Raw genomic sequence first — 16,066 nt, forward strand, 5'->3', positions numbered from 1 at the left:
GCAGCTGTTTATCGTTGCCTCTGATTGGGGATCCTATTTAGGTTGCCATTTTCCATGTTGGTGTTGTGGGTTATTGTCTATGTGATGTTGCATGTCTGCACTCATTGTTTTATAGCGGTCACGTTCGTTTTGTTGTTTTGTATTTTCGTTTGTTCAGTATATTTCTTTATGAAAAGAAGTATGTATTCAAATCACGCTGCGCCTTGGTCTCCTCTCTACGACGTTCGTGACACCATGACTTGAGTGACTGGAGTCTTTGACAATTTTTTGGGCTTTCCTCTGACACCGCCTGGTATAGAGGTCCTGGATGTCAGGAAGCTTGGCTCCAGTGATGTACTGGGCCGTTCGCATTACCCTCTGTAGCTCCTTACGATCGGATGCCGAGCAGTTGCCGTACCAGGCAGTGATGCAACCCATCAGGATGCTCTCGTTGGTGCAGCTGTATAACTTTTTGAGGATCTGGGGACCCATGCCAAAACTTTTCAGTCTCCTGAGGGGGGAAAGGTGTGTGCATAACTGTCTTGGTGTGTTTGGACCATGATAGTTTGTTGGTGATGTGGACATCAAGGAACTAGAAAATCTTGCCCCGCTCCACTTCAGCCCTGTTGATGTGAATGGAGGCCTGTTCGGCCCTCCTTTTCCTACAGTCCACGATCAGCTCATTTGTCTTGCTCACATTGAGGGAGAGGTTGTTGTCCTGGCACCACACTGCCAGGTCTCTGACCTCCTTCCCTATTGGCTGTCTCATCGTTTTGTGTTGTGTCGTCAGCAAACTTAATGGTGGTGTTGAAGGACATCAACCACCCGAGCCGCTGCCTGTTCACACCGCTACCATCCATAAGGCGAGGTCAGTACAGGTGCATCAAAGCTGGGACCAAGAGACTTAAAAACAGCTTCTATCTCAAGGCCATCAGACTGATAAACAGCAACCACTAACTCAGAGAGGCTGCTGCCTACATTGAGACCCAATCACTGCCCACTTTAATAAATGGATCACTAGTCACTTTATACAATGCCATTCTAAATAATGCCACTTTAATAATGTTTACATATCTTACATTACTCATATCGCATGTATATACTGTATTTTATACCATCTATTGCACCTTGCCTTTTTCACCACACTGTCTGTGTAGGTGGACCATTTCAGTCTGTCCGTGATGTGTACGCCGAGGAACTTAACTTTCCACCTTCTCCACTACTGTCCCGTCGATGTGGATAGACCACCATAGTCCCTGTGCCCAAGAACACTAAGCTAACCTTTCTAAATGACTACAGACCCGTAGCACTCACGTCGGTAGCCATGACGTGCTTTGAAAGGCTGGTCATGGCTCACATTAACACCATTATCCCAGAAACCCTAGACACACTCCAATTTGCATACCGCTCAAACAGATCCACAGATGATGCAATCTCTATTGCACTCCACACTGCCCTTTCCCACATGGACAAAAGGAACACTTACGTAAGAATGCTATTCATTGTCTAGAGCTCAGCGTTCAACACCATAGTGCCCTCAAAGCTTATCACTAAGCTAAGGATCCTGGGACTAAACACCTCCCTCTGCAACTTCCTGACGGGCTTCCTGACGGGCCGCCTCCAGGTGGTGAGGGTAGGTAGCAACACATCTGCCACGCTGATCCTCAACACTGGAGCTCCCCAGGGGTGCGTGCTTAGTCCCCTCTTGTACTCCCTCTTCACCCACGACTGCATGACCAGGCATGACTCCAACACCATCAAGTTTGCAGACGACACAACAGTGGTAGGCCTGATCACTGACAACGACGAGACAGCCTATAGGGACGAGGTCAGAAACCTGGCTGGGTGGTGCCGGAATAACAACCTATCCCTCAATGTAACCAAGACTAAGGAGATGATTGTGGACTACAGGAAAAGGAGGACCGAGCACGCCCCCATTCTCATCGACGGGGCTGTAGTGGAGCAGGTTGAGAGCTTCAAGTTCAATGATGTCAAACTAGAATGGTCCAAACACACCAAGACAGTCGTGAAGAGGGCAGAGATACCATCTGGGCCAGCAGCCTTGAGAAGGTTAACACGTTTAAATGTCTTCGTCGGCCACGGAGAAGGAGAGTGGACTGTGGCAGGGGATAAGGCCTGGACTGGGGCAGGGGATAAGGCCTGGACTGTGGCAGGGGATAAGGCCTGGACTGTGGCAGGGGATAAGGCCTGGACTGTGGCAGGGGATAAGGCCTGGACTGTGGCAGGGGATAAGGCCTGGACTGTGGCAGGGGATAAGGCCTGGACTGGGGCAGGGGATAAGGCCTGTACTGGGGCAGGGGATAAGGCCTGTACTGGGGCAGGGGATAAGGCCTGGACTGGGGCAGGGGATAAGGCCTGTACTGGGGCAGGGGATAAGGCCTGGACTGTGGCAGGGGATAAGGCCTGGACTGGGGCAGGGGATAAGGCCTGGACTGGGGCAGGGGATAAGGCCTGGACTGTGGCAGGGGATAAGGCCTGTACTGGGGCAGGGGATAAGGCCTGTACTGGGGCAGGGGATAAGGCCTGGACTGGGGCAGGGGATAAGGCCTGTACTGGGGCAGGGGATAAGGCCTGGACTGTGGCAGGGGATAAGGCCTGGACTGGGGCAGGGGATAAGGCCTGGACTGGGGCAGGGGATAAGGCCTGGACTGGGGCAGGGGATAAGGCCTGGACTGGGGCAGGGGATAAGGCCTGGACTGGGGCAGGGGATAAGGCCTGGACTGGGGCAGGGGGGCAAGGCCTGGACTGGGCAGGGGATAAGGCCTGGACTGTGGCAGGGGATAAGGCCTGGACTGGGGCAGGGGATAAGGCCTGGACTGGGGCAGGGGATAAGGCCTGGACTGGGGCAGGGGGGCAAGGCCTGGACTGGGCAGGGGATAAGGCCTGGACTGGGGCAGGGGATAAGGCCTGGACTGGGGCAGGGGATAAGGCCTGGACTGGGGCAGGGGATAAGGCCTGTACTGGGGCAGGGGATAAGGCCTGGACTGGGGCAGGGGATAAGGCCTGGACTGGGGCAGGGGATAAGGCCTGGACTGGGGCAGGGGATAAGGCCTGGACTGGGGCAGGGGATAAGGCCTGGACTGGGGCAGGGGATAAGGCCTGGACTGGGGCAGGGGATAAGGCCTGGACTGTGGCAGGGGATAAGGCCTGGACTGGGGCAGGGGATAAGGCCTGGACTGTGGCAGGGGATAAGGCCTGTACTGGGGCAGGGGATAAGGCCTGGACTGGGGCAGGGGATAAGGCCTGGACTGGGGCAGGGGATAAGGCCTGGACTGGGGCAGGGGATAAGGCCTGGACTGGGCAGGGGATAAGGCCTGGACTGTGGCAGGGGATAAGGCCTGGACTGGGGCAGGGGGGCAAGGCCTGGACTGGGGCAGGGGATAAGGCCTGTACTGGGGCAGGGGATAAGGCCTGTACTGGGGCAGGGGATAAGGCCTGGACTGGGGCAGGGGATAAGGCCTGGACTGGGGCAGGGGATAAGGCCTGGACTGGGCAGGGGATAAGGCCTGGACTGTGGCAGGGGATAAGGCCTGGACTGGGGCAGGGGATAAGGCCTGGACTGGGGCAGGGGGGCAAGGCCTGGACTGGGCAGGGGATAAGGCCTGGACTGCGGCAGGGGATAAGGCCTGGACTGGGGCAGGGGATAAGGCCTGGACTGGGGCAGGGGATAAGGCCTGGACTGGGGCAGGGGATAAGGCCTGTTTCAGGAACTTGTTTCTAGATACCATTCTTCACAGTAAGTTTTGATACTATTAAATATGTTACACTTGTTTTCTCAAAGTTTAAGTCGATTCTTAAACTTGTGTGTAAGACCTTGTGTGATTCAAATGTAACTCAATGGCCCTATAGGCCATTTATAAATCTCTGTTTTATTTATATCTATTATCTTTGATCTTCATGCCTCTTGTACCTGATTTACTTTATTTCATTGTTTTTATTAGTATGTTATATATTTACTTATTTGATTACTATGTCACTTATTTGATTACTATGTCACTTATTTGATTGCTTGCCTATGTCACTTATTTGATTGCTTTCCTATGCCACTTATTTGATTGCTTTCCTATGTCACTTATTTGATTACTATGACACTTATTTGATTGCTTTCCTATGTCACTTATTTGATTGCTCTCCTATGTCACTTATTTTATTACTGTCACTTATTTATTTACTATGTCACTTATTTGATTGCTTTCCTATGTCACTTATTTGATTACTATGACACTTATTTGATTGCTTTCCTATGTCACTTATTTGATTACTATGACACTTATTTGATTGCTTTCCTATGTCACTTATTTGATTACTATGACACTTATTTGATTGCTCTCCTATGTCACTTATTTTATTACTGTCACTTATTTATTTACTATGTCACTTATTTGATTGCTTTCCTATGTCACTTATTTAATTACTGTTTCACTTTTGCCGCCATTGCACATTTGTGAGAATACATTTGTGTAAATTAATTTGTTCTGGTGCAACTTCACTTCCCTCCTAATGGTTGACATAACTGCACAGCTTAGATCATCATCATCATCACCATCGTCATCATCATCATCATCACCATCATCATCACCATCGTCACCATCACCACCATCATCATCATCACCATCATCATCATCACCATCATCATCATCCTCACCATCATCATCATCATCATCATCACTTTTTTACCAATGAAAATATGACACGTTTGTAGTGTTTTCTCTTTTTGAACAGCCTAATATTTCAATTGTTATAAACAAACCCCTTAAAGTTCAATTTATGTTGATTCAGTACAATTACTAATGCATAGGCCATTTCAACCCTCGAATTTCGAATCCCTCGAATCGAATTTACTGGATAACAAACGTTTATAGGAATATTGTTTTTCCTGTTTGGGTGTGTTTGCCATAACGAAGTGAGTTAAAAATACCCAAACTGTTGGTGATTAGGCTAATGCAAGGAAATCCTACATGCAAATATGTCTACACATTGTAGTTTGTTTAGAAGGTTTAACAGTTACAGTTAGCTAGCTACTTCACATGCTGATATTGACTTTGGTATTATTGTGTGTAGCTACTTAGCTAGCCGACCAGCCCAGAGAGAGCATTGCATTGTGGATTTTGTAGTCGACTTGAAATGCAGCAGATTTCCACAACGATTTTCACGTTGCTACTACCGTTGTTATGACAACAAAATGAATACTGTAAAATTAAATTAAAGGAGTCGGCACTCTATACATATATATAAACTCTCAGTCATTTATTGGGTAAAACACCAACGTTTCGGCATCATTGTGCCTTCTTCATGGTCACCCAATAACTTAACGGGAGTTTATATAAACAGTAGAAGAGTGTGCGAGTCTTTTAATTAATTTTGATAGCTTTACAGTTTATTCACCGTTAGTCAGCACCCCTACACTAAAAACATTTCTCTGGGTGTGCGCCAGCTCATGCCTTTTATATAACAACAAAATGAAACATTTCTTCACACATTTTTTCTTCTTCTTCACATATTAGTGTTATTTAACCATGTAAATTAGTGTTTTTGGGTGGATTATCCATGTGAAATAGGGACGTTTCTGGTTTCTGGTTTGCCCCAGAATTAGCTAAGTAACATTGACACAATTCTCGTTTGCAGAATATGCTTACTGATATGTTTTCCCTTCAGACTCTGGTGTTGACGACTGCACTTCCTCCCTCACATGGGCCTCAGGGGAGGAGTCAGGCTTGTCTATCACATGTCCCTGTTGCTATGCAGAATATCAGAAAGAGAACATTGTTTCCATAGGGGAATGTGTATCTAGTATGAACCAAGTGAAGGGATGGCGTGAGCGTAGGAACCAATAACAGTCCTTCACAGTGTCTGTGTGTCAGCACCCCTCCCCTTTAGCCCGAGGGGGTTGAGTCTCCCTTTTGGTCCCCTTATCAGGGTGGAGACTAAGTAACGAAATACGTCCCTTTATGTTCTTACTACTGAACAAAACAACAGGCGCGGCGGTCTAAGACGCGGCGGTCTAAGGCGCGGCGGTCTAAGGAGCGGCGGTCTAAGGAGCGGCAATCTAAGGAGCGGCGGTCTAAGGCGCGGCGGTCTAAGGCGCGGCGGTCTAAGGCGCGGCGGTCTAAGGCGCGGCGGTCTAAGGCGCGGCGGTCTAAGGCGCGGCGGTCTAAGGCGCGGCGGTCTAAGGCGCGGCGGTCTAAGGCGCGGCGGTCTAAGGCGCGGCGGTCTAAGGCGCGGCGGTCTAAGGCGCGGCGGTCTAAGGCGCGGCGGTCTAAGGCGCGGCGGTCTAAGGCGCGGCGGTCTAAGGAGCGGCGGTCTAAGGAGCGGCGGTCTAAGGAGCGGCGGTCTAAGGCGCGGCGGTCTAAGGAGCGGCGGTCTAAGGAGCGGCGGTCTAAGGAGCGGCGGTCTAAGACGCAACGGTCTAAGACGCGGCGGTCTAAGGCGCGGCGGTCTAAGGAACGGCGGTCTAAGGAGCGGCGGTCTAAGGAGCGGCGGTCTAAGGAGCGGCAATCTAAGGAGCGGCGGTCTAAGGGGCGGCGGTCTAAGACGCGGCGGTCTAAGACGTGGCGGTCAAAGGAGCGGCGGTCTAAGGGGCGGCGGTCTAAGGCGCGGCGGTCTAAGGCGCGGCGGTCTAAGGAGCGGCGGTCTAAGGAGCGGCAGTCTAAGGCGCAACGATCTAAGGGGCGGCGGTCTAAGGCGCAACGATCTAAGGGGCGGCGGTCTAAGGCGCGGCGGTCTAAGACGCAACGATCTAAGGGGCGGCGGTCTAAGGCGCGGCGGTCTAAGACGCAACAATCTAAGGCGCGGCGGTCTAAGACGCAACGATCTAAGGCGCGGCAGTCTAAGGCGCAACGATCTAAGGGGCGGCGGTCTAAGGCGCGGCGGTCTAAGACGCAACGATCTAAGGCGCGGCGGTCTAAGACGCAACGATCTAAGGGGCGGCGGTCTAAGGCGCGGCGGTCTAAGACGCAACGATCTAAGGGGCGGCGGTCTAAGGCGCGGCGGTCTAAGACGCAGCGGTCTAAGGCGCGGCGCTCTAAGGCGCGGCGGTCTAAGGCGCGGCGGTCTAAGACGCAACGATCTAAGGCGCGGCGGTCTAAGGCGCGGCGGTCTAAGACGCAACGATCTAAGGCGCGGCGGTCTAAGGCGCGGCGGTCTAAGGCGCGGCGGTCTAAGACGCAACGATCTAAGACGCGGCGGTCTAAGGCGCGGCGGTCTAAGGCGCGGCGGTCTAAGACGCAACAATCTAAGGCGCGGCGGTCTAAGGCGCGGCGGTCTAAGGCGCGGCGGTCTAAGGCGCGGCGGTCTAAGACGCAACGATCTAAGGGGCGGCGGTCTAAGGCGCGGCGGTCTAAGACGCAACGATCTAAGGCGCAACGATCTAAGGGGCGGCGGTCTAAGGCGCGGCGGTCTAAGACGCAACGATCTAAGGAGCGGCGGTCTAAGACGTGGCGGTCTAAGGAGCGGCGGTCTAAGGAGCGGCGGTCTAAGGCGCGGCGGTCTAAGGGGCGGCGGTCTAAGGCGCGGCGGTCTAAGGAGCGGCGGTCTAAGGAGCGGCAATCTAAGGAGCGGCGATCTAAGGCGCGGCGATCTAAGGCGCGGCGATCTAAGACGCAACGATCTAAGGCGCGGCGGTCTAAGGCGTGGCGGTCTAAGGAGCGGCGATCTAAGGAGCGGCAATCTAAGGAGCGGCAATCTTTTTTTAATTTTTTTTTAATTTCACCTTTATTTAACCAGGTAGGCTAGTTGAGAACAAGTTCTCATTTGCAACTGCGACCTGGCCAAGATAAAGCATAGCAGTGTGAACAGACAACACAGAGTTACACATGGAGTAAACAATAAACAAGTCAATAACATGGTAGAGAAAAAAAAGAGAATCTATATACAATGTGTGCAAAAGGCATGAGGTAGGCAATAAATCGAATAATTACAATTTAGCAGATTAACACTGGAGTGATAAATCATCAGATGATCATGTGCAAGAAGAGATACTGGTGTGCAAAAGAGCAGAAAAGTAAATAAATAAAAGCAGTATGGGGGGTGAGGTAGGTAAATTGGGTGGGTAGTTTACAGATGGACTATGTACAGCTGCAGCGATCGGTTAGCTGCTCGGATAGCAGATTTTTAAAGTTGTTGAGGGAGATAAAAGTCTCCAACTTCAGAGATTTTTGCAATTCGTTCCAGTCGCAGGCAGCAGAGAACTGGAAGGAAAGGCGTCCAAATGAGGTTTTGGCTTTAGGGATGATCAGTGAGATACACCTGCTGGAGCGCGTGTTGCGGGTGGGTGTAGCCATCGTGACCAGTGAACTGAGATAAGGCGGCACTTTACCTAGCATAGCCTTGTAGATGACCTGGAGCCAGTGGGTCTGACGACGAACATGTAGCGAGGGCCAGCCGACTAGGGCATACAGGTCGCAGTGGTGGGTCGTATAAGGTGCTTTAGTAACAAAACGAATGGCACTGTGATAAACTGCATCCAGTTTGCTGAGTAGAGTATTGGAAGCTATTTTGTAGATGACATCGCCGAAGTCGAGGATCGGTAGGATAGTCAGTTTTACTAGGGTAAGTTTGGCGGCGTGAGTGAAGGAGGCTTTGTTGCGGAATAGAAAGCCGATTCTTGCTTTGATTTTGGATTGGAGATGTTTGATATGAGTCTGGAAGGAGAGTTTGCAGTCTAGCCAGACACCTAGGTACTTATAGATGTCCACATATTCTAGGTCGGAACCGTCCAGGGTGGTGATGCTAGTCGGGCGTGCGGGTGCAGGCAGCGAACGGTTGAAAAGCATGCATTTGGTTTTACTAGCGTTTAAGAGCAGTTGGAGGCCACGGAAGGAGTGTTGTATGGCATTGAAGCTCGTTTGGAGGTTAGATAGCACAGTGTCCAAGGAAGGGCCGGAAGTATATAGAATGGTGTCGTCTGCGTAGAGGTGGATCAGGGAATCGCCCGCAGCAAGAGCAACATCATTGATGTATACAGAGAAAAGAGTCGGCCCGAGAATTGAACCCTGTGGTACCCCCATAGAGACTGCCAGAGGACCGGACAACATGCCCTCCGATTTGACACACTGAACTCTGTCTGCAAAGTAGTTGGTGAACCAGGCAAGGCAGTCATTAGAAAAACCGAGGCTACTGAGTCTGCCGATAAGAATATGGTGATTGACAGAGTCGAAAGCCTTGGCCAGGTCGATGAAGACGGCTGCACAGTAATGTCTTTTATCGATGGCGGTTATGATATCGTTTAGTACCTTGAGCGTGGCTGAGGTGCACCCATGACCGGCTCGGAAACCGGATTGCACAGCGGAGAAGGTACGGTGGGATTCGAGATGGTCAGTGATCTGTTTGTTGACTTGGCTTTCGAAGACCTTAGATAGGCAGGGCAGGATGGATATAGGTCTGTAACAGTTTGGGTCCAGGGTGTCTCCCCCTTTGAAGAGGGGGATGACCGCGGCAGCTTTCCAATCCTTGGGGATCTCAGATGATACGAAGGAGAGGTTGAACAGGCTGGTGATAGGGGGTGCGACAATGGCGGCGGACAGTTTCAGAAATAGGGGGTCCAGATTGTCAAGCCCAGCTGATTTGTATGGGTCCAGGTTTTCCAGCTCTTTCAGAACATCTGCTATCTGGATTTGGGTAAAGGAGAAGCTGGGGAGGCTTGGGCGAGTAGCAGCGGGGGGGGCGGGGCTGTTGACCAAGGTTGGAGTCGCCAGGAGGAAGGCATGGCCAGCCATTGAGAAATGCTTGTTGAAGTCTTCGATTATCACGGATTTATCGGTGGTGACCGTGTTACCTAGCCTCAGTGCAGTGGGCAGCTGGGAGGAGGTGCTCTTGTTCTCCATGGACTTTACAGTATCCCAGAACTTTTTGGAGTTAGAGCTACAGGATGCACATTTCTGCTTGAAAAAGCTGGCCTTTGCTTTCCTGACTGATTGCGTGTATTGGTTCCTGACTTCCCTGAACAGTTGCATATCGCGGGGGCTCTTCGATGCTATTGCAGTTCGCCACAGGATGTTTTTGTGCTGGTCGAGGGCAGTCAGGTCTGGAGTGAACCAAGGGCTATATCTGTTCTTGGTTCTGCATTTTTTGAACGGAGCATGCTTGTCTAATATGGTGAGGAAGTAACATTTAAAGAATGACCAGGCATCCTCAACTGACGGGATGAGGTCAATATCCTTCCAGGGTACCCGGGCCAGGTCGATTAGAAAGGCCTGCTCGCAGAAGTGTTTTAGGGAGCGTTTGACAGTGATGAGGGGTGGTCGTTTGACCGCGGACCCGTGGCGGATACAGGCAATGAGGCAGTGATCGCTGAGATCTTGATTGAAGACAGCAGAGGTGTATTTGGAGGGCAGGTTGGTCAGGATAATGTCTATTAGGGTGCCCATGTTTACGGATTTAGGGTTGTACCTGGTGGGTTCCTTGATGATTTGTGTGAGATTGAGGGCATCAAGCTTGGATTGTAGGACTGCCGGGGTGTTAAGCATATCCCAGTTTAGGTCACCTAACAGAACAAACTCTGAAGCTAGATGGGGAGCGATCAATTCACAGATGGTGTCCAGGGCACAGCTGGGAGCTGAGGGGGGTCGGTAGCAGGCGGCAACAGTGAGAGACTTATTTCTGGAGAGATTAATTTTTAAAATTAGAAGTTCGAACTGTTTGGGCATAGACCTGGAAAGTATGACAGAACTTTGCAGGCTATCTCTGCAGTAGATTGCAACTCCTCCCCCTTTGGCAGTTCTATCTTGACGGAAAGTGTTATAGTTGGGTATGGAAATCTCAGAATTTTTGGTGGCCTTCCTAAGCCAGGATTCGGACACGGCAAGGACATCAGGGTTGGCAGAGTGTGCTAAAGCGGTGAGTAAGGCAAACTTAGGGAGGAGGCTTCTGATGTTGACATGCATGAGGCCAAGGCTTTTTCGATCACAGAAGTCAACAAATGAGGGTGACTGGGGACATGCAGGGCCTGGGTTTACCTCCACATCACCCGAGGAACAGAGGAGTAGTAGGATGAGGGTGCGGCTAAAGGCTATCAAAACTGGTCGCCTAGAGCGTTGGGGACAAAGAATAAAAGGAGCAGATTTATGGGCGTGGTAGAATAGATTCTGGGCATAATGTGCAGACAGGGGTATGGTGGGGCGTGGGTACAGCGGAGGCAAGCCCAGGCACTGGGTGATGATAAGAGAGGTTGTATCTCTGGACATGCTGGTCTCAATGGGTGAGGTCACCGCATGTGTGGGGGGTGGGACCAAGGAGGTATCAGAGGTACGGAGAGTGGAACTACAGGGTCCATTGCAAACCAAAACAATGATAATGATAACTAGCCTGAACAACAGTATGCAAGGCATATTGATATTTGAGAGAGACATACAATAAGGCATAAAGTGATTGCAGGTCTTGATTGGGAGAGCTAGCTAAAACATCAGGTAAGATAACAGCAGCAATAACAGGGTGCTAGTCTAACACAGCAACAACAGGTAAAAATGGCGACGACTAGGCAGAGAGGGTCGGATTAACTACACACAGATCCTGAGTTAAAGCACAGAGCCGACAGATAAAACACAAATAAACAGAATGGAGTACCGTGAATTAATGGACAGTCAAGCATGCATCAGCTATGTAGCCAAGTGATCATAGTGTCCAGGGGGCAGCCGTAGATGGAGCAGGGAGGCCTCCACTAAGCTAGCACGCGGCGTTTAAAGTTAGTAGCCCGGGGGGTGGTCTGCTCAGACGGAGGGGGTCTGCTCAGACGTGGTCGTGTCGACAGAGAATCCAAGCCAGATGGCGATGGCGAAAGAGAGGTTGTGACTTGTAGAATTATGTTTGCTAACTGGTGCTAGCTTCGTGGCAGTGGCGCTAGCTGCGCTAGCCGCAAGCTAGCTGTGAGGATCAGAAGCAGTGGCTCAGGGATTACGGCAGGAATCCGGCGTTGTTGTCGAGAGACAGTCCGATGCTGGTAAATTGGTGAGTAATATCCAGGCTAATAACAGGGCTGGTGTCTGTGCAGAAGGTAAAAGCTACTAGCAGCGGCAAAAAAAATGGCTAAATTAGCTTGTAGCTGGTATTGTAGCCCAAGAATTCGCTGGTAGACCTCTTCAGCTAGCCGGCAGATGGGCCTAGCTCGAGGCTAGCTCAAGGCTAACTGGTGCTTGCTTCGGGACAGAGGTGTTAGCCAGTAGTAGCCACTCGGTTGCAGCTAGCTAGCTGTGATGATACGGTGTAATTGTCCAGAGCTTGCGTCAGGAATCCGGTGATGTGGTAGAGAAAAAGCAGTCCTATATGCTCTGGGTTGATATCGCGCTTGCAGACTGGCAGGTATTGGCCCGGTATTGAAGCTGGCTGTGTCCGAGTTGAGGGTGAAGACCGCAGCAGTGACTAACTGACTACTAGCTAGTAGCTAGTTATCTGGCTAGCTTCTGATTGGGGTTACAGTTCTAAAGTATAAAAAAATAGCAGGTCCGTACCACATTGGGTGAGGCGGAATGTAGGAATGTATATTCAGTTCCTAGATGGAAAGTGAAATTAAAATATATACGAAATGTATACGAAAAATACGAAGACTATTTACACGGGACAGGACAAACAAAGACACGTCCGACTGCTACGCCATCTTGGATCTTGGACCGCGCGGCGATCTAAGGCGCGGCGGTCTAAGGCGCGGCGGTCTAAGACGCAACGATCTAAGGCGCGGCGGTCTAAGGCGCGGCGGTCTAAGGAACGGCGGTCTAAGGAGAGGCGGTCTAAGGAGCGGCAATCTAAGGAGCGGCAGTCTAAGGAGCGGCGATCTAAGGAGCGGCGATCTAAGGCGCGGCGATCTAAGGCGCGGCGGTCTAAGGCGCGGCGGTCTAAGGCGCGGCGGTCTAAGGCGCGGCGGTCTAAGGCGCGGCGGTCTAAGGCGCGGCGGTCTAAGGCGCGGCGGTCTAAGGCGCGGCGGTCTAAGGCGCGGCGGTCTAAGGCGCGGCGGTCTAAGGCGCGGCGGTCTAAGGCGCGGCGGTCTAAGACGCAACGATCTAAGGCGCGGCGGTCTAAGGCGCGGCGGTCTAAGGCGCGGCGGTCTAAGGCGCGGCGGTCTAAGGCGCGGCGGTCTAAGGCGCGGCGGTCTAAGACGCAACGATCTAAGGCGCGGCGGTCTAAGGAGCGGCGATCTAAGGGGCGGCGGTCTAAGGAGCGGCGGTCTAAGGAGCGGCGGTCTAAGTAGCGGCGATCTAAGGAGCGGCAGTCTAAGGAGCGGCGGTCTAAGGAGCGGCGGTCTAAGGAGGTCTAAGACGCAGTGATCTAAGGTGCGGCGGTCTAAGGAGCGGCGGTCTAAGACGCAGTGATCTAAGGAGCGGCGGTCTAAGGCGCGGCGGTCTAAGGAGCGGCGGTCTAAGGAGCGGCGATCTAAGGCGCGGCGGTCTAAGGCGCGGCGGTCTAAGGCGCGGCGGTCTAAGACGCGGCGATCTAAGGCGCGGCGGTCTAAGGAGCGGCGGTCTAAGGAGCGGCGATCTAAGGCGCGGCGGTCTAAGGCGCGGCGGTCTAAGGCGCGGCGGTCTAAGGAGCGGCGGTCTAAGGCGAGGCGGTCTAAGGCGCGGCGGTCTAAGGAGCGGCGATCTAAGGAGCGGCGGTCTAAGGAGCGGCGATCTAAGGCGCGGCGGTCTAAGGAGCGGCGATCTAAGGCGCGGCGGTCTAAGGCGCGGCGGTCTAAGGTGCGGCGGTCTAAGGCGCGGCGGTCTAAGGAGCGGCGATCTAAGGCGCGGCGGTCTAAGGAGCGGCGATCTAAGGAGCGGCGATCTAAGGCACGGCGGTCTAAGGAGGGGCGATCTAAGGCGCGGCGGTCTAAGGAGCGGCGGTCTAAGGCGCGGCGGTCTAAGGAGCGGCGATCTAAGGCGCGGCGGTCTAAGGAGCGGCGATCTAAGGCGCGGCGGTCTAAGGAGCGGCGATCTAAGGCGCGGCGGTCTAAGGAGCGGCGTTCTAAGGCGCGGCGGTCTAAGACGCGGCGGTCTAAGGAGCGGCGGTCTAAGGAGCGGCGGTCTAAGGAGCGGCGTTCTAAGGCACAGCATCTCAGTGCAAGAAGTGTCACTGTTGTCCCTAGTTTGAATCCAGGCTGCATTACGTCCAGCCGTGATTGGGAGTCCCATAGGGCGGTGCACGATCTAAGGCGCGGCGATCTAAGGCGCGGCAGTCTAAGGCGCGGCGGTCTAAGGAGCGGCGATCTAAGGAGCGGCGGTCTAAGGAGCGGCGATCTAAGGAGCGGCAATCTAAGGAGCGGCGATCTAAGGCGCGGCGATCTAAGGCGCGGCGGTCTAAGGCGCGGCGGTCTAAGGCGCGGCGGTCTAAGGAGCGGCGATCTAAGGAGCGGCAATCTAAGGAGCGGCGATCTAAGGCGCGGCGATCTAAGGCGCGGCGGTCTAAGGCGCGGCGGTCTAAGGCGCGGCGGTCTAAGACGCAACGATCTAAGGAGCGGCGGTCTAAGGAGCGGCAATCTAAGGAGCGGCGGTCTAAGGAGCGGCAATCTAAGGCGCGGCGGTATAAGGTGCGGCGGTCTAAGGCGCGGCGGTCTAAGGCGCGGCGGTCTAAGGAGCGGCGGTCTAAGGAGCGGCGGTCTAAGGAGCGGCGGTCTAAGGAGCGGCGGTCTAAGGAGCGGCGGTCTAAGGCGCGGCGGTCTAAGGAGCGGCGGTCTAAGGAGCGGCGGTCTAAGGCGCGGCGGTCTAAGGCGCGGCGGTCTAAGGCGCGGCGGTCTAAGGCGCGGCGGTGTAAGGAGCGGCGATCTAAGGCGCGGCGGTCTAAGGAGCGGCGATCTAAAGCGCGGCGGTCTAAGGCGCGGCGGTCTAAGGAGCGGCGATCTAAGGCGCGGCGGTCTAAGGAGCGGCGATCTAAGGCGCGGCGGTCTAAGGAGCGGCGATCTAAGGCGCGGCGATCTAAGGCGCGGCGGTCTAAGGAGCGGCGGTCTAAGGAGCGGCGATCTACGGCGCGGCGGTCTAAGGAGCGGCGGTCTAAGGAGCGGCGATCTACGGCGCGGCGGTCTAAGGCGCGGCGATCTAAGGCGCGGCGGTCTAAGGAGCGGCGATCTACGGCGCGGCGGTCTAAGGAGCGGCGGTCTAAGGGGCGGCGGTCTAAGACGCGGCGGTCTAAGGAGCGGCGGTCTAAGGAGCGGCGGTCTAAGGAGTGGCGGTCTAAGGCACAGCATCTCAGTGCAAGAAGTGTCACTGTTGTCCCTAGTTTGAATCCAGGCTGCATTACGTCCAGCCGTGATTGGGAGTCCCATAGGGCGGTGCACGATTGGCCCAGCGTCGTCCGGGTTAGAGGAGAGTTTGGCCGGGGGGGTAGGCCGTCACCGTAAATAAGAATTTGTTCTTAACGGACTTAGTTAAATACATTTTAAAAAATGGAGGTGCATAAAGATGGAGGAATTCAGACATGATGTCATTGTTTGCGCACTATCCACTGAGTTTGTAAACTACGGCACGCGACATGGATCAATGTACCTATAAATCAGCACAATCTACTTTTGTTGTTTCATTTACATTTCCGCCATTTTGGAGCTAGAGATCATATATCATCTGCTAATCACCATACAACATAGAGTAGCGGAGAGACATGTACAATGAGGCGTCTTTCGTAAGTACATGTACAAATGAGGCGTCTGTGGTAAGTACATGCACAATGAGGCGTCTGTGGTAAGTACATGTACAATGAGGCGTCTGTGGTAAGTACATGTACAATGAGGCGTCTGTGGTAAGTACATGTACAATGAGGCGTCTGTGGTAAGTACATGTACAATGAGGCGTCTGTGGTAAGTACATGTACAAATGAGGCGTCTGTGGTAAGTACATGTACAATGAGGCGTCTGTGGTAAGTACATGTACAATGAGGCGTCTGTGGTAAGTACATGTACAATGAGGCGTCTGTGGTAAGTACATGTACAATGAGGCGTCTGTGGTAAGTACATGTACAATGAGGCGTCTGTGGTAAGTACATGTACAATGAGGCGTCTGTGGTAAGTACATCTACAATGAGGCGTCTGTGGTAAGTACATCTACAATGAGGCGTCTGTGGTAAGTACATGAGGGGGGTACATCCTTCGCCCTTGGATGTGAATGGCTAAAGCTAT

Source organism: Salvelinus alpinus, chromosome 22, assembly GCF_045679555.1.
Source record: "Salvelinus alpinus chromosome 22, SLU_Salpinus.1, whole genome shotgun sequence".
NCBI lineage: Eukaryota > Metazoa > Chordata > Actinopteri > Salmoniformes > Salmonidae > Salvelinus > Salvelinus alpinus.